Raw genomic sequence first — 22,378 nt, forward strand, 5'->3', positions numbered from 1 at the left:
TGGGGGGTAAGTAATGAGATCACGTCTGCAGAGGCCCCCAGCCTCTTGGAAGAAGATTCCGCTGTAATTTCTTGGAAAAAGCCAACTCCTTCCAGCCCTTTCTGCTCACACCATCTCAGTTTTCCTGTCTGGCTGCAGCCACCAACAGCAGCCACAGGATCTCGCCAAATTTCCATTTACTTGCTCTCTGGTCTTCTGATGCTGGCGCAGTCCTCCCCTCCGGACCACGAGAGCCAAGTGTAAATTGTGTGGTCCCAGCAATCATTCAATCCTGCAGATAGCTGTGTTAAGGGTGTCTGGGGACCTGGGGAAGGAGTGTGTTTTGTGTTTTGTTTTTATGCATTTCCTCACTCTGTCTGGATATGGGGACCTGGGGAAGGAGTGTGTTTTGTGTTTTGTTTTTATGCATTTCCTCACTCTGTCTGGATATGGGGATCTGGGGAGGGAGAGAGAAGGTAGGCTTTCTTCACAGGGGATGCTTACCTACTGGGGAGCACAGCAATCTGGGCTTTGGGGGCCTCCGTCGGCCCTCAATGATGTGTGGTTTCCCTCACTGGCCTTCACTGGGGTTCCCCTCAGTGCACTAAGGTGGACATGAGTGGAAAAGCCCTGTGGCCCCCTAAACAAATCGACCCCAGATGCCATGGGACAGGGTTCCAATCCCGCCTCTCATGTTGGTTTTCTTGGTGATGAACGACAAATCCCTTTTCATTTCTAGTTCTGATCTCCTCATCTTGGAGGTGCTTGTCCCTGTCTGGCATCCCACAATTTTCTATGGGAATGTGAAGATGCTTCAGTGGGGCTGCTGCCCTAAGGAGCATCTGGGGCAGGTGGACCAGGGTGGATGCATCAGTCATGAGGACAGTGAAGGGTCGCGGATGCGGCAGTAGAGAGGAGGGCTGGCTGGAGAAGATGGGAGAGTGGCAGTTCCCATGCAGAACAGCAGCAGGAGGGCCAGGGAAGATGAGCTGGACAGGTAAGTATGGCAGGCAAGCGGGTAAGCAGGTGAGCAAGTAAGCAGGTAGGCAGGTGGGCAAGTGGGCAGGGATGCAGGCGGGCAGGTAGGCAGGCCCTTGAATACTGTGCTAAGGAGTTTGGGTTTTACCTTGAGGATGAAGAGTTCTTAGCAGGTTGTTGGTGGAGCCTGGCAAAACCAGAGGCACAGAGATGCTGCCAACTCATCTTGCAGAGCACGTCTCAGACATTCCTAGCAAAGAGAAGGCCCTGGGAAATCCAGTGACTCTGAAACCTTCATGCAGAGATGTGCGTGGAGATCTCTAGAAAGGGCTGGAGCCAGAGGGATAATTTCCGAAAGCTTCACAGATGCTGTGCTTCTGAGCAAAGTCCACACTCTGCATCTGGGCAGTGCACACGCAACCATGAACCAACCACACCACTCTGTGCAAGGACCTCAGCTCCTCGCCCAAACGCTGCAGGGCAAGCCCAGGCAGGGCTCAGCATTCCACTCTGAAGGTGAAGCCATGTGCTTTAAAAGAAGGCAGAGGCTCTGTGGCTATTTCTCTTCCCCTCGCTGGGAGGTGGGACAGGGTAGTGGTTAAGCGTATGTTCCATCATCCAACATCTAGGTGGCAATCCCAGCTCTACTGTTTAACAGTGTGTGCCCTTATATGCATTTCTTAATTTCTCTGGGCCTGCTTCCTCATTATCAAACTCAGGATTGAGCGGATTTCTCTACTCTCTACACCTAGAGAGTAGTGGGTGTACCTCACTACATGGCTCGTCAGAAGACTACAATAAAATGTGCTGTTATGATGATCTGTTTCTCCAGCACTTTTCTTTTAAACTGTCTGGAAAGTTGAATAATAACAACAGGCCTTTTAAGAATTTTGGAGGTAGGAACTACAATGATTCCCAAGCTGCTGATGAGGAACTGAGCCTCAGAGGGTTAATAACATCCCAGGATCTCATGCCCCCAAAAAGGGCAAGGCTCGGGAGGTGGAAAGACTTCTCATCACCAAGTATCACAGGGAGAAGGTCAGCTCCAGACTGAGCCTTAAAAAGTGTGTCTTGTTCAGGAAGGAGGCTGAGAAAGTGGGTGGCCACGTGCCCGGGCCCTGGAAGGCTCCCTGGACCAGGGCCTCACGGACAGACTGAGAAAGCCGCTTCTGGCCCGGGTCATGCCTGCAGGGCCCTCGCTAGCCTATGAAACCCCACGGGCCTGCACGCTTCCTCCACAAGCTGTGAGAGGCATCAGTATGTCCTCTCCGGAGTGACAAATGACACTCGACCCCGAGGCCCACGCAGGCTCGGTAATCAGTGACAGCTGCAGCAGCTGTTCTGCTGGCCAGGGGTCAAGGTCCCAGGCAGCTTATCCTTATGGGGTATAACCTGATTGCACTGCAGCTCTGAGCTGCCCCAGGAGCCCCATGCACAGAGCCTGAGACTATGTCAAGTCCATCTGTCAATCTGGAAGAGCCCATCTCTCAATCTACGGAAAGAGACCGGAACAGTGCAGGTGCCCACTCAGTGCTGAAATGATCAAGGAGTAAATGAGTGAGTGAGTGAAGGAATGCATGAATCCTTCCACCTCTTCCCTCGTAAGAGACAATCTCCAAGCAGCAATTGCCCCAGCCTCATGGGCTTTTCCAGAACTGTGTGAGAAGAAAGGAGCTGCTCAGTGTCAGGGACACCCCTCCAAGTCCCACAGATCACAGTAGCAGGCATCTGACCCATGCCAGACCTGTCCTCCTGCAGGGAGCACACATACCCACCTGCCCCTGTGTGGTCGGCAGCCATGCCCCTGAGCCCTAGAGGCAGCGGGGAACAAGATCTCCAAGCCCCAGCTCCACACTGATGGCGGCTCCTGGACAAGGATGCAGGGACCTGGAAAGAAAGGACAATCCCCCACCAAAGGAAGCGGAGGGGCCGGGATTTGAGGTTACAGCATGGAAGGAAAGAGCTGAGCTTCAAAGGCCACAGAAGAACAGGCGGAGTTAACAGGAAAAACCACAGTCAGGCCCTCTGGGAGAGGCTGGGGTTGCATGGAGGGCTGAGGAGGGGGAAGAGGGGCCAGGACTGGCAAAGGCTGCCTGACAGTCTGCCCTCCAGACAGCCACTTCCTCCCCTTTGCCTGCTCCATGTGGGAAGCCCTGTGGGGGCTCAACTTTCAGCCCTGCTTCGGAGTGGGGGGACTGTCTCCTCCCTTGTCGCTCCCCATTCTCACCCCCACCCCCCAACAGAGACCCCTTTCTGCAAGGCCAGGAGTGAGCGCACCACATCAGACCCTTGCATCAGAGCCCTGGCACGTCCTTGTTTTCAGTGGTTTGGAAGTGAATCGTCTCTAGGTTTGTGTTGAGGCCAAGATACATGTTTTTCCTTTTCTCCGCTTTCCTTTCTTGTGCCTTGTTATGACTGGCTTTGGAGCCTGGCTTACAGGGAGGGGGGATGGAGAATGGGCAGGCTGTGGGGGAGGTGGCTGGGGTCCCAGGGAGGGAGGTCTCGGGACACCTGCCCTGCCAAAGTTAAGGCTACTGGGCAGGTGACCTTGGCCTCCAGGTCAGGGAAGCTGGAGGTATCTCATGGGCCACAGAGTCCCAGGATCCACAGAGGAAGGAGGAGGGAGCTGCTGGGAAAGTGGTTTAGGCTTAGGTGGTTGATGAGTGCGTGGGACAGGGGGAGGAGGAAGAAATGGGGAGGCTGCCAGATGGCAGAGGAGGAACCCACACTCCGGAGAAACTCACTTTGTGTTCCAGCCTCCACTCGGAGCCGGGCGTCATCCCGCCCACCCCGGGCTGGGTGTTTCTCCTTCACTTGGGAAAACCAAAAGGCAGAATTGAGGTTGCGGCCTCCAGAGCCCATCAGGACAAAGACATGCCCTGAGCGCCCTGCACCAGCCCTGAGCTGAGTGGCGGCCCCACCAGCTGGCCCTTAGGGCTGAAAGCAAGAGCAGGCAAGGGGGAGCTACCCAGGGTCTCGGGGTGCTGTGGAAGGTGCACCCCCACCAGCCTTCCACAACCACCACATCCCAGGAGAGGCCAAGACACTGCCCCAGACCAAACAGAAGACGGGAAAATGCTGGTTCTGAAAAATGTTTACATTCTCCTCCCCAGAATTCCAAGATACTAAGATGTCCTAAAACAAAAAGAAATGAAAAGATAGGAGGGAAAACACCCATTGATGAAAATGATTCATTCCCTCGATACATTTCTACAAAACGAACCCGGAGCAGGACCCAGAACTCTGCGTTCTCCGTCAGCACCCAGCTAACTCCTCCGCACCCCTGTTCGGGGCCGGGTGGCAAGACACCAAGATGGTTAAACTTAAGAGAAGTCACAGGATGGTGGAGACACTTTAAATAACAAGCACCTGGGGAAGCGGTTCATTGCCGAGTCTGGACGAAGCCACGTGGGAGCCGGGATTGCAGGGCTATAGACACCTGGGGAAGCGGTTCATTGCCGAGTCTGGACGAAGCCGCGTGGGAGCCAGGATTGCAGGGCTATAGACACCTGGTGAAGCGGTTCATTGCCGGGTCTGGACGAAGCCACGTGGGAGCCGGGATTGCAGGGCTATAGACACCTGGTGAAGCGGTTCATTGCCGGGTCTGGACAAAGCCGCGTGGGAGCCGGGATTGCAGGGCTATGGACACCTGGTGAAGCGGTTCATTGCTGGGTCTGGACAAAGCCACGTGGGAGCCAGGGGTGCAGGGCTATGGACACCTGGTGAAGCGGTTCATTGCCGGGTCTGGACGAAGCCGCATGGGAGCCGGGATTGCAGGGCTATGGACACCTGGGGAAGCGGTTCATTGCCGAGTCTGGACAAAGCCACGTGGGAGCCAGGATTGCAGGGCTATGGACACCTGGTGAAGCGGTTCATTGCCGGGTCTGGACAAAGCCGCGTGGGAGCCGGGGGTGCAGGGTTATGGTTGTTGGACAAATTAGTGGACTTTCTACTTCAGGCACAGTTCTGGCTTTTTTTCTCCCCAGACTCAGCTGTCCCTCCAAGCCTCAGCAGCAGGACAGTGGAAGGTTCGAGGTTCCAGGTGATGGAATCACCTGGCCCCCTGTAGGCAGCCCCCTTCCTCTGAGACAGCCCCCAGCCAGACCTTCCTCAGCCAGTGTGGGGGATGGAGGTAGAAAACAAAGTTTACATGGACTCCCCTCTCACCCCACAAAGAATGCTCCCAGACAAGCTAGGGTCCATTGAAAGGACAGGGCTGGCTGGGTGCGGTGGCTCACGCCTGTAACCCCAGCACTTTGGGAGGCTGAGGCAGGAGGATTACTTGAGCTCAGGAGTTCAAGACCAGCCTGGACAACATGGCGAAACCCCGTCTCTCCAAAATATACAAAAATTAGCCAGGCATGGTGGTGTGTACCTGTAGTGCCAGCTACTTGGGAGGCTGAGGCACGAGAATTGCTTGAACCCAAGAGGCGAAGGTTGCAGTGAGCTGAGATCATGCCACTGCATTCCAGCCTAGGTGACAAAATGAGACTGTCTCAAAAACAAAAATAAAAAATGAAATGACAGGGCCAAGAACACACAAAGAGAGAATCTGAGAGGAAAGGTGACTTGCCTCAGGTCACCCAGCCAAGGTAATGGCCAAGCAGGTATCAGAAACTGGCCGTGCCATGAAACATGAGCTTCTGCTACCTGAAAAATAGCAGGGTTCATTCCCCTGTCAAGCAACAACGACTCTCTGTGAGAATGCAAGTTTTGATCCATGAGTTTATTACTTGGCTCCAATAAGGAGGGCACTGGGCATATTCTCAAAGCAGTGTCTCTCCAAGGGAAAGTGACAGGAGGGTATTATGGGGCAATGGAGAGGGCAGAGGGTGCATCGTCACATGTAGAGCAGGGGTCTCTGTGGCACAGGACCCTGTCATCATGCCAGCACATGGGTTGCATGTTATGGTCCTGAAGCTGCAGCTTTTCCAGGGTAGAGACTTAGCATTGTCATGAGGAAAGTTCACTGGGATTCACGTCTAAGTTGCCAGGGTCTTTCAGGAGCTGGTTCTGACCAACAGGGTGGCCTCATTCCACCCAGGGTTGGGAAGAGTAGGCTGCAGGGCAGGAGGCTGTAACCCAGGCTGATGGCTCAACTGGATTAAATTCCTCCGGTCCCTGGATATGGTGGCGCACACCTGTGATCCCAGCTGTACTCAGGAGGCTGAGATGGGAGGATCACTTGAACCCAGGAGGTCAAGGCTGCAGTGAGCTGTGATCACACTACTGCACTCCAGCCTGGGCAACAGAGCTAGACCCTGTCTCAAAAAAAAAAAATCCTATGGTGGTCCCTGGAGACCCTCCTTGTCTGCTTACACTTCGGCCCTGGTGCATTTTCTGCAGAATTAAGATCTGAGTCAGTCAAAGGGTATAACATTTTAGCTATGCAGGATGAGTAAGTTATTTGAGATCTAATGTATGGCATCGTGAGTACAGTTAATAATACTGTATCCTGGGAATTTGCTAAAAGATTTAATCTTAAGTGTTCTCACCACACACACAGAAATACTGTCGCTATGTGAGCTGATGGGTTTGTTCATTAGTTTGACTGATAATCATTTCGGTCTATACATATATCAAAGCATCATGTACACCTTAAATATATACAGTTTTTATTTGTTAATTATACCTCAATAAAGCTGAAAAAGTCTTTTTAAATTAATTTTAATTTTAGAAGAATTGAGAGCATAAAGTGACCTTTGAGACCTTTCGCAGGCACCCTGTGTGTTTCAGGTAAGAAGTCCGAGGCCCGGGGTGTGACACCCCCAGGCCACCAGCTCTGAACGACCTGTAATCAGGGTGGCCCAGCTCCACCCAGCCCGTGGCTCCCTGGGACTGAGTTGCCTTCAATGCCTCCAGGGCTGGGGATTACTGATGGTGGCAGGGAGCAGGGGCCTTCTAGATGACACCCTCCTGGGCCCAGGCCACAGTCAGCTTGGCGAGGCCCAAGGCTTCTCCCGCGGCTCCTCCCACGGCCCAGATGGGACGCAGGCCGATCTAGGCTGTCCCGCTCGTGCCCCCGTGTGGCCAAACGCTAAACACCAGGAGGGTGCAAATGGACCTGGGCAGCTTTTGAGCCTGCTGCACCTGTCACCCGCAGGTCAGGGCCAATGGGGTTCAGGACGTCTGCGCACCAACGACTCAGACCACAAACCTGTGCCTGAGCAGTGGCTGGCAAATATTTAGGGGTGAACCTGCAGCTCATTCATGAAAACTAAGAACATGCAGAGGACCCCGAGCTTCAAGCAGCTTAATGGTGACACTAAAAAGCTCACCTCAGCCTGGGCAACATAGGGAGACCCTGTCTCTGCAAAAAATTAAAAAATCAGCCGTGCATGGTGGTGTGTACCTGTAGTCCCAGCCCAGCTACTCTGGAGGCTGAGGCATGAAAATTGCTTAAGCATGAGAAATCAAGGCTGCAGTGAGCCAAGATCACGCCACTGCACTCCAGCCTGGGTGACAGAGTGAGACCCTGTCTCAAAAAAGTTAAAAAGCTAACCTCAAGAATCTCCCCTTTTGTTCTGATCTTCAGCAGTTACAGGATCCCAGAAGGATCACTTCCCCAAAGCAGCCCCTTTCGGCCCAGCCCCATGGCTAAATTCCCACTCATTATAAAGGGTAGGACACTCGGGGTGACTTATCCTCCAGTGTCTGGAGCCCACAATATTTTAGGGACCCAAGAAAATGTTCTTACTTCCACTTCTATTAATTAATTAATGTATTTATTTATTCTGAGACAGAGTCTCACTCTATCGCCCAGGCTGGAGTGCACTGGCTTGATCTCAGCTCACTACAACCTCTGCCTCCTGGGTTCAAGCGATTCTCCTGCCTCAGCCTCCCGAGTAGCTGGGACCACAGGCGCCCGCCACCACGCCCAGCTACTTTTTTTGTATTTTTTAGTAGAGACGAGGTTTCACCATGTTAGCCGGGATGGTCTCGATCTCTTGACCTCGTGATCCACCCACCTCAGCCTCCCAAAGTGTTGGGATTACAGGCCTGAGCCACCACGCCCAGCCCCCACTTCTTTTCAAATCAAATTTTAATATAATAATAATATACAGTTATGAATCCAGCCTAGATTACATTCATATTTGTACCAACAGTCATCAAATCGCATTTTTATTTTCTTTATAGAGAAAGAGGTCCCGGAAAGGAAAAGAGCCCCGACCAGGCCCCCTGTTCCTATGCAGCCCCAGGACTCTGTGCCTCTGAAAGCTCTCACTTACAAAGGCAAAATCCATTTCCAAAGACGAGGAGCACCGCGGGCCCATTCTCGCTTGCTTTCTCTGAGACAGCACAGATCTGAGGGGGTGTCCAGGACAGTGAAGCCACCAAAGAGCGCGTGACAGGAAGGGGGATGCTCGGGCTGGAGTCGGCAGAGGAAGACAACACGGGCCACGCGGGTGTCTCCACCTCCGCAGAAGCAGTGAGAAGAAAGGAGCAGTCAGGCACAGCTGGGTTCCTCTTCCCCGGAATGTGATCTGGAGGAAACGGTTTAACCTCCCAGACCTCCCCACATCTGTAAAGCAGAGAAGACAGCAGCACTTGCCCGATGCGGCCATCTCGAAGGCTCGCCACCCGCGGGAGGCACCGGAAACGGAGCTGCCAGGACCCTTTTCTCAAGATGGCGCCCAAGGTAATGAAGGAAGCGCCTGCCCCTCCCAAAGCCCAAGCCAAAGTAGGGGCTTTGAGGACCAAGGAGGCGGTGCTGAAAGGTGTCCACAGCCACAAAAAGTAGATCCGCCGTCAGCCACCCTCCGGCGGCCCAAGACTCTGCAGCTCCAGAGACAGCCCAGCTATCCTCGGAAGAGCACCCGAAGGAGCGTCCCCAACTCGAGTCCGCCATAAAGACGTTATTAGATTGGTGCAAAAGTAATCATGGTTTTTGCCATTACTTTAGATGGCAAAAAACGCAAGTACTTTTGCACCAGCCTAACAGACGACAACCACACACGTGCTTCTTATGGATGTCAAAGCTGGCAGGCGCTGGGCAAACAGGCTGGAAAGAAGCCCTCCGACATCGGTGTGCCCAAGGCCCATACCCTGCTCAGGCCCGAGGTTCAATTGGCACCTGGCTAAGATGGTTTGGATGCTGCCCACAAAACCGGGTCATCTAAACTATGTCCAGAGCTGGGCATGGTGGCTCACACCTGTAAGCCCAGCACTTTGGGAGGCCAAGGTGGGAGGGTCACTTGGACCCAGGAGTTCAAGACCAGCCTGGGCAACATAGTGAGACCTCATCTCTACAAAATTTTTAAAAATTTTTAAAAATTAGCGCAGCATGGTAGCTCACGCTTGTGGTCCCAGCTACTCAGGAGGCTGAGGCAGGAGAATCACTTGAGCCCAGGAGGTTGAGGCTACAGTGAGCCATGATCATACCACTGCACTCCAGCCTGGGTGACAGTGTGAGACCCCGTCTCAAAAATTAAAAGCAATTAATTAAAAAATAAACTGCATCCAGCTGGCTAATCCTAAATATATACTTTTTCCCATGAAAAGAGTGGAGCCATCATAATAATGTGCTTTTGCTCTCATTTCCCAGGTGGACACTGAGCCAGGCCGCATCCAGCGGGGAGCCCTGCATGGGCAGCAGGTGAAGCCCCTTGGAGATGCCCAGGGATCCAAAGGCGACATCATTGATGGCAAGGCTGCCCCTCTTGGTCTCTGGGTTTGCCACCGCTCTGGCTTGGAGACAGGTGCTGCAGCCTTCCCAATGCTGGGCTCACTCTGGACTCGTCATGAAGTGCTTTCTGCCAGGGCACCCTGGTTGGAAGTTTAGAAGCCCTAAAGGACAGCTACAATTGTGGCAGCTGTGAGAGAGCAGCTGTTGTTGATCCACACATGGGCCAGAAGGTTTATTCCGAGAGGTTCTGGAAATCTGCTGGAAGGGATGACTCCGTTATGTGGGGAACACACTCAGATAGTTGCATATTCACTCATCTACACCACACCATGAATAAAACTTAGATTCCAGATTTTAAACACTGCCAAAGGGCAACTTCCTCCCTTTACCCACTGACCTCACAACTGCCCTCAGCACACAGTCATCCCAGACCTGCTCCCACAACAGGGCTCCCTCCACTGCTGCGGCCCGGCTCAGGGTCACCCTGGGAAATGATGGTTAAAAAATAAAAATGACTGAGGTGCCCGGTTCAGCCTTCTGTGCCGAATGAGCGCAGCAGCCAGGTGCAACCGGAATGACCGATGGGGACCAACAGATGTCCCTCCCACATGGCACCAGCAGCCAGGGCCCCTGAAGGCCACTGTTCACCTTGGCCCTCATCCTGCAAACATGTTTGGAGCTCATTCTCTGAGCCAGGCTATGTGCTGGGCATGGAGCTGCTGGGGTGAGGGCAGACAGGACCTGGCCTCTAGCCTCAAGGTCCTTGCAGTCTGGGAAACTTTACAAGCACGTGAATAAAGTATTCGAATCAAGAAAGATAGGAACTGTTATAGAATTAAAAGCAAAGTGCTTTGGGTAGAGTTACAAGCAAGGTACCTGGAAACCCAGAAAGAGAAGGATTCTTCAGTCTGAGAGGAAATTAAGAAACATTCACAAGGGTCAGAAATGAGCTGAGCCCTGAAAGATGGAAAGGAATTTCCTGCTTAACTAGAAAGCTTTCTCCACAGTCCGAAATATGTTTCACAGTGAGAAGGAGGATAGGCAGGGAACACGTTGGCATTGTGGTGGTGTGTTGTTACTGTTTTTTGTTTGTTTGTTTGTTTTTATTTTTTTTGAGACAGAGTCTTGCTCTGTCGCCCAGGCTGGAGTGCAGTGGCGTGATCTCGGCTCACTGCAAGCTCCGCCTCCAGGGCTCACGCCATTCTCCTGCCTCAGCCTCCCAAGTAGCTGGGATTACAGGCGCCCGCCACCACACTGGGCTAATTTTTTTGTATTTTTAGTAGAGACGGGGTTTCACCGTGTTAGCCAGGATGGTCTCGATCTCCTGACCTCATGATCCACTCGCCTCGGCCTCCCAAAGTGCTGGGATTACAGGCGTGAGCCACCGCGCCCGGCCTGTTGTTGTTTTAAGCCAGCAATATACCTCACCACATTAGTGTGGATGTCTGGAGAAAGTGTTTAGACTACATTGGCATCTAAAAATTCCAGTTGTGTCTAACGTAGCGGCTCACGCCTATAATCGCAGCAATCTAGGAGGCCAAGGTGAAAGGATTTCTTGAGCCCAGGAGATCAAGACCAGCCTGGGAAACATGGCGAGACCCCATCTCTACAAAACATTTTTAAAAATAGCCAGGCATGGTGGTGCACACCTGTGGTCCCAGTTATTCATGAAGCTGAGGCAGGAGGATCACTTGGACCCAGGAGTTCAAGGCTGCTGTGAACTGTGATTGCACCACTGAACTCCAGCCTGGGTGACAGTCAGACCCTATTTCAAATAAACAAATAAATAAAAATTCCAGTTGCTAAAGCCACAAATATCCAGAACCCACACACTGACCTGTGCTTTCCAGGACTGCAGGTGGGGTGGGTACTGTCTCACCGGTTGCTATAACGGAGTACCACAGTCTGGGTGGCTTAAACGGCAGACATTTATTTTCTCACGGTCCTGGAAGCTGGAAGTCCAAGGTCAAAGTGCTGGTGTGGCTGGGTTGTGGTGAGGGCTGTTGTCCTGGCGTGCAGACAGCCACTTTCTCACTGTGTCCTCCCATAACATTTTCTGTCTGAGACAGAGATCTCTGGTGTCTTTTTCCTTTTTTTATAAGAACACCAGTTTTTTTGAAGAGAACAGTCCCACCTTTATGATTTCCTTTAACCTTATTCACCCACTTAAAGGCCCTACCTCCAAATATAATCACATTGGAAGTTAGGGCTTCAAAATATGAATTTGGAGGAGGCCTAATTAAGTCTGTAGCAGGCATTCCCAGCAATGCATCAAAAAAAAAAAAAAAAAAAACACGGAAGGTTGGAAAGAGAATGCAGTGAGGAAAGGGTCGGAAAGGGAAGGGCTGTGGCCAGGACGGGTGTCAGAGAGAACTGCCAAAGAGATTCGAAAACCAGGGCCCAGGTCATCCTCCGGGCCACTCCCAAATCAAGGGAAGAGGCTGGACGGGTCCAGGGTCGTCTCCTTCTTTTCTGTGTCAGATCTCCTTGATTCTACGCTAACTCCAGGCATCTTTCTTCCTGTCCTATCCAGTCCTCACCATAGACTCGTTCTGGAAAGCGGGGAGGGATGGCAGGGGAGGGAGCAGAAAGAGAAACTATTACGCTGTAGGTCCCGGAGAACACTGCTCTCCCTGGGTCTGGGAGCTTAGGGACTTTCTGCCACACCCCACACCTCACAAGACTGAAAGAGTTTCATCAGGGTCTGAGCTCTGGGATTTGGAAAGACCCATGGAAAACAGAGCAGAGCCTGAGTTTTGTGGAGAATCCCTGCCTTCTCCTAAAATACTCCTGGAGGAGGCAGCATCAGAATGCATGCTTGAGACGCAGCACAGGATCTGCTTCCCCAAATCCTCAAACACACACGACAGATGCCTCCTGGTCCCCATCATAACCCATCAATCACGCCCCAAAGCCGCCTGAGCCCTCACCTCCCGACTCTCTGAAAGCTGCCAACAATTACTGCTGAGCCAGCAATGCATAATAGTCTCCTTTCTGCCTTCCCGTCTCTTTCTGTCTTTTGTTCCCTGCCTGGAAATCTATATAGCATGAAAGGAGCTGTTGAGGTGTGTGTGGTTTTTTTTTAACAAGAATCGGAAAATTTGAGTCATCTTTTTACAAAGTTAGACTGCGAAGGTTGTAGTCCTCTCTAAGGATTTAATAATGAAGTGAAGAGACCAGAGGTGACCAGAAACAAGTATGAGAGGAAACGAGAAGCCGTTATTCATGGATTTCCTGCAGTGTGCTCAGCACAGTACTACTCTAGGAGTTGGAGGATTTTTTTTTTAAGGTGGTGGTGCTAGGGGCTGAGTGGTGCTACTTACTATCTATTCTTCTGTTCTTCCTCAGTAAGAGAAAGCTTATATTGCTTGGGATGGCACTGTGCCCAAAGTAAAACAAACACATCACAAAAAATACACAAGGCTTGCTTGGCTGGCAGACACCCCTTTTGCCAAGCTCTTTCCATTTTCTTCCTGCCTGGAAGATAGACATGATGACCAGAGCTGTAGCAGCCATCTTGGGACCATGAGGGTCCCATGGTCAAAAGATAAAAAAAACTGCAAAAGCTTTGGCTGTGGTATACATGAGGGCTGTCAAACTACAGCCCATGAGTCACATCTGGCCCACTACTTGTTTTTGTAAATAAAGTTTTTTTGGAACACAGTCATGCTCATTTATTTGTCTGGAGCTAATTTTGCCCTGTCTATGACAAAGGGGAGTGGTTGTAACCGAGATCACTTGGCCCACAATGCTAAAAATATTGACTATCAGAAAAAAAAATTATAAACCTCTGCTCTAAACCACAGGCAGTAACTGCCTATCTCCAGACTTACTATGTTAAAAAAAAAAAAATCCTCTTGTATTTGACATGAGGTTTCTTGTGTTTAACATGGCGTTTCTGTTACTCACAGACTAATGGATATAATACTGTTTACACTCGAGGCACTCAGAGTTTACACAGCTGTGGAAGCAGAACATGGCAACGTTTAGAAAATTAAGAAAAAAGACACATCCCAAATCATCGCCAACCAGCGGGACATAGCCCTACACAACCCCAAGCAGCAATATTCACGGCGTCCTCTAGGTGGAGCTCTGCAGTGCACAGCCTGGGAAGCCCTGTATCTCTGGCTTCATCCTGCAGCCCATTAATTCAACCAGTGTATGGGGATTATCTCTGTGTCAGACACCGTGGAAGGTGAATACAACATGGCCCCTGGTCTTTAGAAGCTTATAGGATAAAAGAAATATACCAAGTAGCCGTATGGTGTGGACTAACTTGTGTCCCTCACCCAAATTCATATGTGGAAGCCCTACCCCTCAATGTGACTGTATTTGGAGTTGGGGCCTTCGAGGGTGTAATTAAGGTTACATGAGGCCCTAAACCAAATAGGTCTGGTTCCTTATAAGAAGAGGAAGAGACACCCGGGATGCGCACACGCAGAGGAGAGACCGCGTGAAGACACCATGAGAAAGAAGGTGGTTCGTACATCAAAGAGAGAGGCCTCAGGGGAAACCAAACCTGCTGACAGTTTGATCTTGGATTTCCAGCCTCTAGAACTTGGGGGAAATTTATTTCTATTGTTTAAGGCCCCCAGTCTGTGGTGTTTTGTTATGGCAGCCATAGCCAAGTAACACACAATTTAAATAGACCACATGGTGGCTCGAGGTCAGTGCTCCAGAGATTCAAATGTCGCATAGCGAATAGCATCATTCCAAGGCCTGGAGGATAAAGACATGACAGCCCCTGTGTCCTCTGAGACAACCAACCATTGCTGCTCCACACACCTTCAGCAAGCACTGCTCAGGCTGGGGCACCTGATGCTGAGATCTCCCTTGATAGGTGTTCTATTTGAAGAGCAAAGATTGTGTCCCAGCTATTGAACGCCCACCCAGGCTTCATCCACCTGGGTACCCAATCCGGTCCAGTCCATCTCTGCACTGGCAGGCACGGCCTGGCTTTCACATTCCTCTCTCACTACTTCTCCCAACTCCATATCTGGTCTCCAGCTCTGCCAGCTGCCTGTTTACACCACACGCCACAATCTGATCAATTTTCCAGAACATGTGTGTTTTGGTTCATATCATTCCTTGACTGGAGATACAGAGCTCAAATTCCCTTTCTCCATGATGCATTTTTTAAAAACAACGAATTCTCAAGCACTGTTTTCCTGTTGTGTGGCATTCACTCCATTCTGGCTTCTGTTGAGACGATGTTGATAAAGCTGATGCATCTTTTATCCTCTCCTAAATGGGAGGGTCTTAAAGGGAAGCCAAGATCTTTGCACTTACCTTCCTGAGACTCAGTTCAGAGCCATGTATTAGACATTCAACACGTGCCCATTAAATAATAGATCAATGATAGATCAATAGATGGATGATGGCTCAAGAGACAGATATATTGATTGATTGCTTGATGATATATAAACAGATGATCGATGATAGATCAATAAATAAACAGATAAATAGATGATTGACAGATAGATAGCCAGTGGCTGACACCTGCAATACCAGCTGCTCAGGAGGCTGAGGCAGGAGGATTGCTTGAGTCCAGAAGTTCTAAGCTGTGGTACACTACACAGATCAGGGGTCCACACTAAGTTTGGCATCCATATGGTGACCTCGCGGGATCAAGGGACTGCCAGGTTGCCTAGGGAGGGGTGAACAAGCCCAGATTGGAAATGGAGCAAGTCTAAACACCCATGATGATCAGTAGCGGGATCACTCCTGTGAATAGCCACTGCACTCCAGCCTGGGCAAGATAGTGAGGCCCTGTCTCTAAAAAAAAATTGAAAGATGATAGATAATAGATAATCAATGGATGGATAGATAAATGAATAGATAGATGACTGATGGATGGATAGGTAGATAGAGGGATGATAGATGATAGAGAGAAGGAATAGATGATGATAGGTGAGAGAGAAAGAGAGGTAATATTAAAGCCATCATCTCTGGCCTTGCAGGGAACACTCTCTCAGCCGTGTTTCCTGACTGCACTGGGGAGGATTTGGGTCCAAGCTCCTCCTGTAACTTCCTGAGGTCCTGTGAAATGATCCTGCCCTAGGCAGCTGCGCTCCCAGAGGAGTGTCGACCTGGGAGCACGCCACAAGCCCAGGGGAACAATCTGATTTCCTAAGGGAACCAGATGTCCCAGTTTGGGCAAAAGGGCCTCCCGGGAAAACAGAGTACTGCCAAGGACTCAGTCTGGCATGTCCCCAGAGGGAGAGAAACTGTCCCCACCCACCACTTACTTGGATGGAATTGCTCCCCGGCATGCAGAGGTATCACTGTGTGAGGTCAGCAATGATGCGTGGAGGCCTGTCTCAAGGCGACCTTCTGGTGGGGAGGACATTCTCTCCGGTTGTATTTTCATTCCACTCTCAGTGTTTCCGTGCAGAGTGGAGTGAGCGCCCCTCCTTGACCTCATGAAGCTGCTCAAGGGCAACACTCTACCCAGGACTCGATTTGCTTAGAAACAAAATACGCAAAGGAAACACCAATTCAAGGTAGCCTGTTATTCATGGCCAAGAGAGAGACTTCTCTGACACTTTGGATCTTTCCCTCCATCAATCATTTACTTCAGTGCTTGGAATGTCAGGAGGAAAATAATGAGTCACACCTGGTCTGAGGCAACCAAGTCACTTGTCAGCACAGAGTGCCTGCAATCACAGCACTCGGTGACCAAGGCCCAGACGCTTGGCTGCAGCTGGAGGCATAACAAGAGGTGCCAGAGAGAAAGACCAGTGAGATACTTTACAGCCAAGATCTGCAAAGCACACATCCAGGGACTCCAGCTTAGGAAGCCTGGCTGTGAATGTTTGTTGAATGCAAAGGAACACATCGTTGTAGGCTGGCCTGGGAGCCCAACACAAAATAAGAATCAGTGCCCAGCTGGGCTTTCAGTTTACTTGTTATTAGAAATATTATTGGGCTTTATCAAGTCTTGACAACCCTATTGCCCTGTTTGAAAGTGACACAGAATTAATCCATGGGCTGTCAGATCATCTGAGGAAGGGCCTTATAGACCAGGCCAGTTTTAGATTCAGCCTGCTGGATGTGGGAGCCACTGGTTGGTGGGACAAGCACAGGTTGGGGGCTGGATGTGGGAACGCAGTAGCACCCAGCCTCTTGAGTAATACTGCTCTCATCAATGCTGTATTTAACCAAAACTGCACCTAAATCGTATCTTACCTGTATTTCTTGAATACAAGTTTATACTCCATGCTATTTTAGAAGCAGCAAGGGACCCCTCTGACACCAAAGAAGAAGGAAAAAACCTAACAATGAGACTCTTTGAAGTCAGCTTGTGATGGATTTTTTTCCTATGGCTCAGTTAAGTTTTATAAACGACCTATTTCTGTTCTGCCGCCCACAGATTCCTAGAGGCTCGTAGGCAAAATCCCACACTCTCCGGATGGCCAAATCTTGCCTTTTATGATCAAAGTCTCTCCCAGGTCTTTGAAAATCATAAGCATAAGAAGGATTACAGTAAGCCCTGTTATACATGTAAAATTCCATGGAATTAAGTCTCACTCTCTTTTTCGTGCCTGGTAGAAAAAGTACGAAGGAAAAGAAAAGTCACGTCAACAAATCTTCTGTTTCTTCATCCTCATCCCGGAAGAGTGCTGCCATTAATCGAAGTCGTTATCAAGCTTTGTAAACCACAGAGCACCATGGGAATCAAAATGAAGTTGTTCTTTATGCTATGTAATTGACTTTATTAATCCAAGACTTTAGAAGGTCAGCAGTCATCCCTCTTCTGTCTTCTCCAGTGTCCTTGGCAGAGTTAAGAGTCAAGTTTGCTCATGCCTTGTCCTGGTCTGCTGAGGCTGCTAAAACAAATTCTATATGGCTGGGCACAGTGGCTCATGCCTGTAATCTCAACACTTCAGGAGGCTGAGGAGGGAGGAATCCTTGAGCCTAAGACCAGCCTGGGCAACATAATGAGACCTTGTCTCTACAAAAATTAAAAAATTAGACAGATGTGGTGGCACACGTCTGTAGTCCCAGCTACTCAGGAGGCTGACGTGGGAGGATCGCTTCAGCCTAGGAGATTGAGATCATGCCACTGCACTCCAGCCTGCGCAACAGAGCAAGACCCTGGCTCAAATAAAAGAAAAAACCTAAACACTGGTGATTTTTAAACAACAGAAATCTATTTCTCAAAGTTCTAGAGGCTGGGAAGTCCAGGATCACTGCCTGGTGATGGCTGCTCTCTTCTTCATAGACAGCGCCTTCTTTCTGTGTCCTCATCTGCCTGAAGGGGCAAGGCAGCTCTCTGGCACCTATTTTTATTTTTGACACAGAGTTTCACTCTTATTGTGCAGGCTGGAGTGCAGTGGCACGATCTCGGCTTACTGCAACCTCTGCCTCCCAGCTTCAAGCGATTTTCCTGCCTCAGTCTCCCAAGTAGCTGGGATTACAGGCGCCCGCCACCATGCTTGGCTAATTGTGTATTTTTACTACAGACGGGGTCTCACCATATTGGTCAGGCTGGTCTCAAACTCCTGACATCAAGTGATCCGCCCACCTTGGCCTCCCAAAGTGCTGGGATTACAGGTGTGAGCCAGTGCGCCAGGCCTGGCACCTCTTTTCTAAGGGCACCAGTCCCTTTCAAGAGAGCTCTGCCCTCATAAGCTAATCAGCACCCAGAGGCTCCACATCCTAATACCATCACTGTGGGGGTGGGGATTTGAACACAGGAATCTGGGGAGAGACAGACATTCAGACCACAGCATCCCCCAGCTCACCACATGACGAGGTGCAACATCTGTTCCTATACCTGCTCCCTGAGAAACAGACTCTGAGATGCTCAGGGCCAAGATTTGCTTTTATGTGTTTTCATAGCCTTAGTGCCCAGCAGAGAACTTAAAATAGAACAACTGGTAAAAAAGGAAAGAAGAAGATGGGTGGGCTTGAATGGGGAAAATGGGGAAGAGGACCAAGGAGCAAGAGGACGTCCCTGCTTCTCCTCTGGTCTCACCCTCTGTCCCCAGCACAGCGGAACAAGCTCTGGGATTTGGATTCACACCAAGAACAGAGGGACTTTTCTTTGTTGATCACTCAGAGTGCAGATGGTGAAGCTAAGTGCACATCCTGGCTCAGCGTCCAGTGGCAGATTCTCCCCAGCCATGAAGTCCGTGTGCCCAAGAACCGCACACCTGGAGGCCAGATGCTAGAGTGAAATTGTATTTGAACAAATAAATGTGTACACACGTGCATGAGAGAGAGAGAGACAGAGACAGGCAGAGGCCTATCATCCATCTTTTCTGCCTTTTTTCATGGTTTGGAGAAAAAGGAGGCACTCTTTAGATTGGACCAATTTAAGACATCTTTTCATTCAACTTGTCAGAGATCACAAGACCTTCAAGCCAAAATCACTGAGGCCTCGCTGTCACTGCCATGTGGTGCTAATGTGGAGAAAAGAGAAAAGGCAAAGACTCCAGGGTCTGGAAATATTTTCTCAGCCATTACAGGGGGCACAGCCCCTGCCAGGGCCCTGTGCGCCCCACCTTCATCTCTCCACGGCACAGCTGCTCGAAAGATGAGCAAGCTGTCCAGCTTTGTTCTCAGAGCCAGTCTTACGCTCGTTTTTCTGAATAAAGGAACTCAACTGCCTAGAAGAAACAGGCGTTGCCCGCTGGAGAGAAAGCACAAGCAGTTTAACAAAGTGGCCCAGGGGATGAAATGGACAGGGAAAGGCATTCTTTTCATCCCAAATGACTTCAGAGCTCTCTGCAGACTCACCTAGTCCACAGACCGGATACCACAGGGAGCATTGCTATGGTCCAGGAGTAGACGAGATTCCACTCCCTCCCTGGAAGACCACGGGGAGCCCAGAGCTGAGCAAGAGATCCCACTGGGGATCCCACTGGGGTCTCTTGCTGTCTCCCTCCCGACGCCTCCCACCTGCAGAAGGTGGGCAGCACCCCCCCTCCACGGGCTGGGGACAGAGGGTGCAGCTGCATTTTCTTACTGTGAAATGGCCCCTCAATTGTGATGTCTCCAAAGGGCAGGGTTTGATGCCAGGGACTTTGTCCAGAGCCAGACCTAGAAGACGCACCATCGTCTAGGGAGGGAGCCATACCAGCGCAGCGAGGCCAATCAGTGAGAGGCATTTTACCCAGCACTTTCCTGCCGAGGAGATGAGGGTCGGCTCTGTGAGACAAACCTCAGGACCCAGGGCTTTGCATATCTAGTTTATCTGAGAGTAGTTCCAAAAAAAGTGTCAACACCCACTGTGGAATACAAGCTCCTATAACCAAACCCATGCCGTTGTGGCCAACAGCAATCTGAAAGGTGTTTCTAAGCACAACCGAGTTTCTAATTTTTTTTTTTTTTTTTTGCCCTTCGTTGCTCCTCTATGCATTCAATTTTTATTATGAAAAAAATCAAACATCAAAACACACGGAGAGTAACCCCATGTTTCTATTTGCCCCCCAACATGAGCAAATAGTAGCATTCTATCATGTGCTTCGTATCATTTTTTTTTTTTTTTTTTTTTTTTTTAGAGATAGGGTCTCACTATGTTGCCGAGGCTGGTCTCGAACTTCTGAGCTCAAGCAATCCTCCCGCCTCAGCCTCCCAAAGTGCTGGGATTACAGGCGTGAGCCACCCTTCCTGGCCAATATCACTTTTTAAGAAATGCAATACGACAGAGGTGAAGTTCCCTGTGTTCCTATCCCCAAGCCACAGGTATCCCCATGACGCCAGTGTGTGGTTTCCATGATTTTATGTATTTACTGCATACGTATGAATTCTTAGATGGGCTTTTTAAAAAAATTATACAAATTGATTCATACCATACACAGAAAAGTCTGGCAATTGTTTGATCGACCACTATATTTTTTAGACCTATTCGTGTTAAAACATGTAATTCTAATCCATCTTAACTTTTATCGAGTGTAGGTATGACATGTAAGATGTATATGATATTCTACATCTTACTCCCAACTGGTGGGGTTTTCACTATTACAGGTATCGCTGCAATACAACCTCATACATGTCATACATGTCTCCTTGTGATATTGCCTGAGAGTTTCTTTAGGGTATTATTTATATAAAGTAGAATTACTGGGGACAAGGGGTATGCACATTTTTCATTGCATTAATATCAGCCAATAGCTCTCCAAAACAGACCTATCATCTGTATTCCCCACTAGCAGCCTGTGCATTTCCACTTGCCCACATGGCCCACCCATCCACACTGTGAAACTCAGACCTTTCAATGACTGTCTCAATGGCAACATTCAATGGTAATCACTTTGTTGAATTAAATATTAATTTGAATTTCCCTGATCACTTCTCAGCATCCTTTCCTGGGAGTGGACATTTCAAGATCCTTCTTTTATAAAGCCCTGTTCTTATTCTTTGCCCAGTTTTTTTCTATTGGGTTGTTTATCTTTTCTTTTTTGTAGAAATGGGGTCTCTTTAGGCTGCCCAAGCTTGTCTTAAACTCCTAAGCTCAATCCTCCAGCCTCAGCCTCCCAAAGTGCTGGGATGACAGGCATAAGCCACAGCACCTGGCCCATTTTAATGATCTATCATAAGATCTTTATATATTTTGCTTGCCAGTTACTTGTTATATATGTTGCAAACGTCTGCTCCAAATCTGTCCACTGCACACTGCATTTCAAAATGTAAACTGAGAAGTCTTATGACTGCAGGACTCCTGAAATAGATGGTATAATCTTAAAGCGGGAATAGTTCACACAGCTGCAAGATCTACAAACATCAACAAAACCACACAACAGTCGATGTAACTTTCATATTTGGGGACCACTTTAGGCTTTTCAAGGCATCTTTTTTTTTTTCTTTTTTGTGGGGACAGAGTCTCACTCTGTCTCCCAGGCTGGAGTGCAGTGGCACGATCTTGGCTCACTGCAACCTCTGTTTCCAAGTTCAAGTGATTCTCCTGCCTCGGCCTGCTGAGTAGCTGGGATTACAACCATACACCACCACAGCTGGCTTATTTTTGTATTTTCAGTAGAGACAGGGTTTCAACATCTTGGCCAGGCTAGTCTCAAACTCCTGGCCCAAGTGATCTGCCCACCTTGGCTCCCCAAAGTGCTAGGATTATAGACGTAAGCCACCCCACCCAGCCAAGGCATCTTTCAATCATTTAATTTCAGCCTCATAAAAACCTGAGGCGGTCAGGCGCAGTGGCTCACACCTGTAAACCCAGCACTTTGGGAGGCCGAGGCAGGAGGATCACGAGGTCAGGAGATCGAGACCATCCTTGCTAACATGGTGAAGCCTCGTCTGTACTAAAAATACCAAAAAAAACAAAATTAGCCAGGTGTGGTGGCGGGTGCCTGTAGTCCTAGCTACTCAGGAGGCTGAGGCAGGAGAATGGCGTGAACCCAGGAGACGGAGCTTGCAGTGAGCCGAGATCGCGCCACTGCACTACAGCCTGGGCGACAGAGCGAGACTCCACCTCAAAAAAAAAAAAAAAAAAAAAAAAAACCTGACGCTGGGGACCCAATCTCGTCCACCTGAGGTGACGGGCTTGGCTCAGTGATTGGTCATCAAGACCCCTTCAATGCTCCAAGTCTGATCCATTATCTCGGTTTTGCAGCTTTCCGGAACAACTCAGAGTAGAGAAGCAGACAAACCTGTGTGCAGTCACAGCCTTGCATAAGGGCAGGGTAGGACCCAAAATCCCAGTCACCTGGTCCCGTGGACAGCGTCTGTCTCCCCCAAGAAAAGTCCACATAAGGGGGGTGCTGAAATTGGCATCAGGAGACCTGGGGAAGAGATGGGAAAGTGTGGCTCCCTGGCAAGCACAGCGCTGCCAAA

This window comes from Pan troglodytes, chromosome 8 (assembly GCF_028858775.2).
Source record: "Pan troglodytes isolate AG18354 chromosome 8, NHGRI_mPanTro3-v2.0_pri, whole genome shotgun sequence".
Lineage (NCBI taxonomy): Eukaryota > Metazoa > Chordata > Mammalia > Primates > Hominidae > Pan > Pan troglodytes.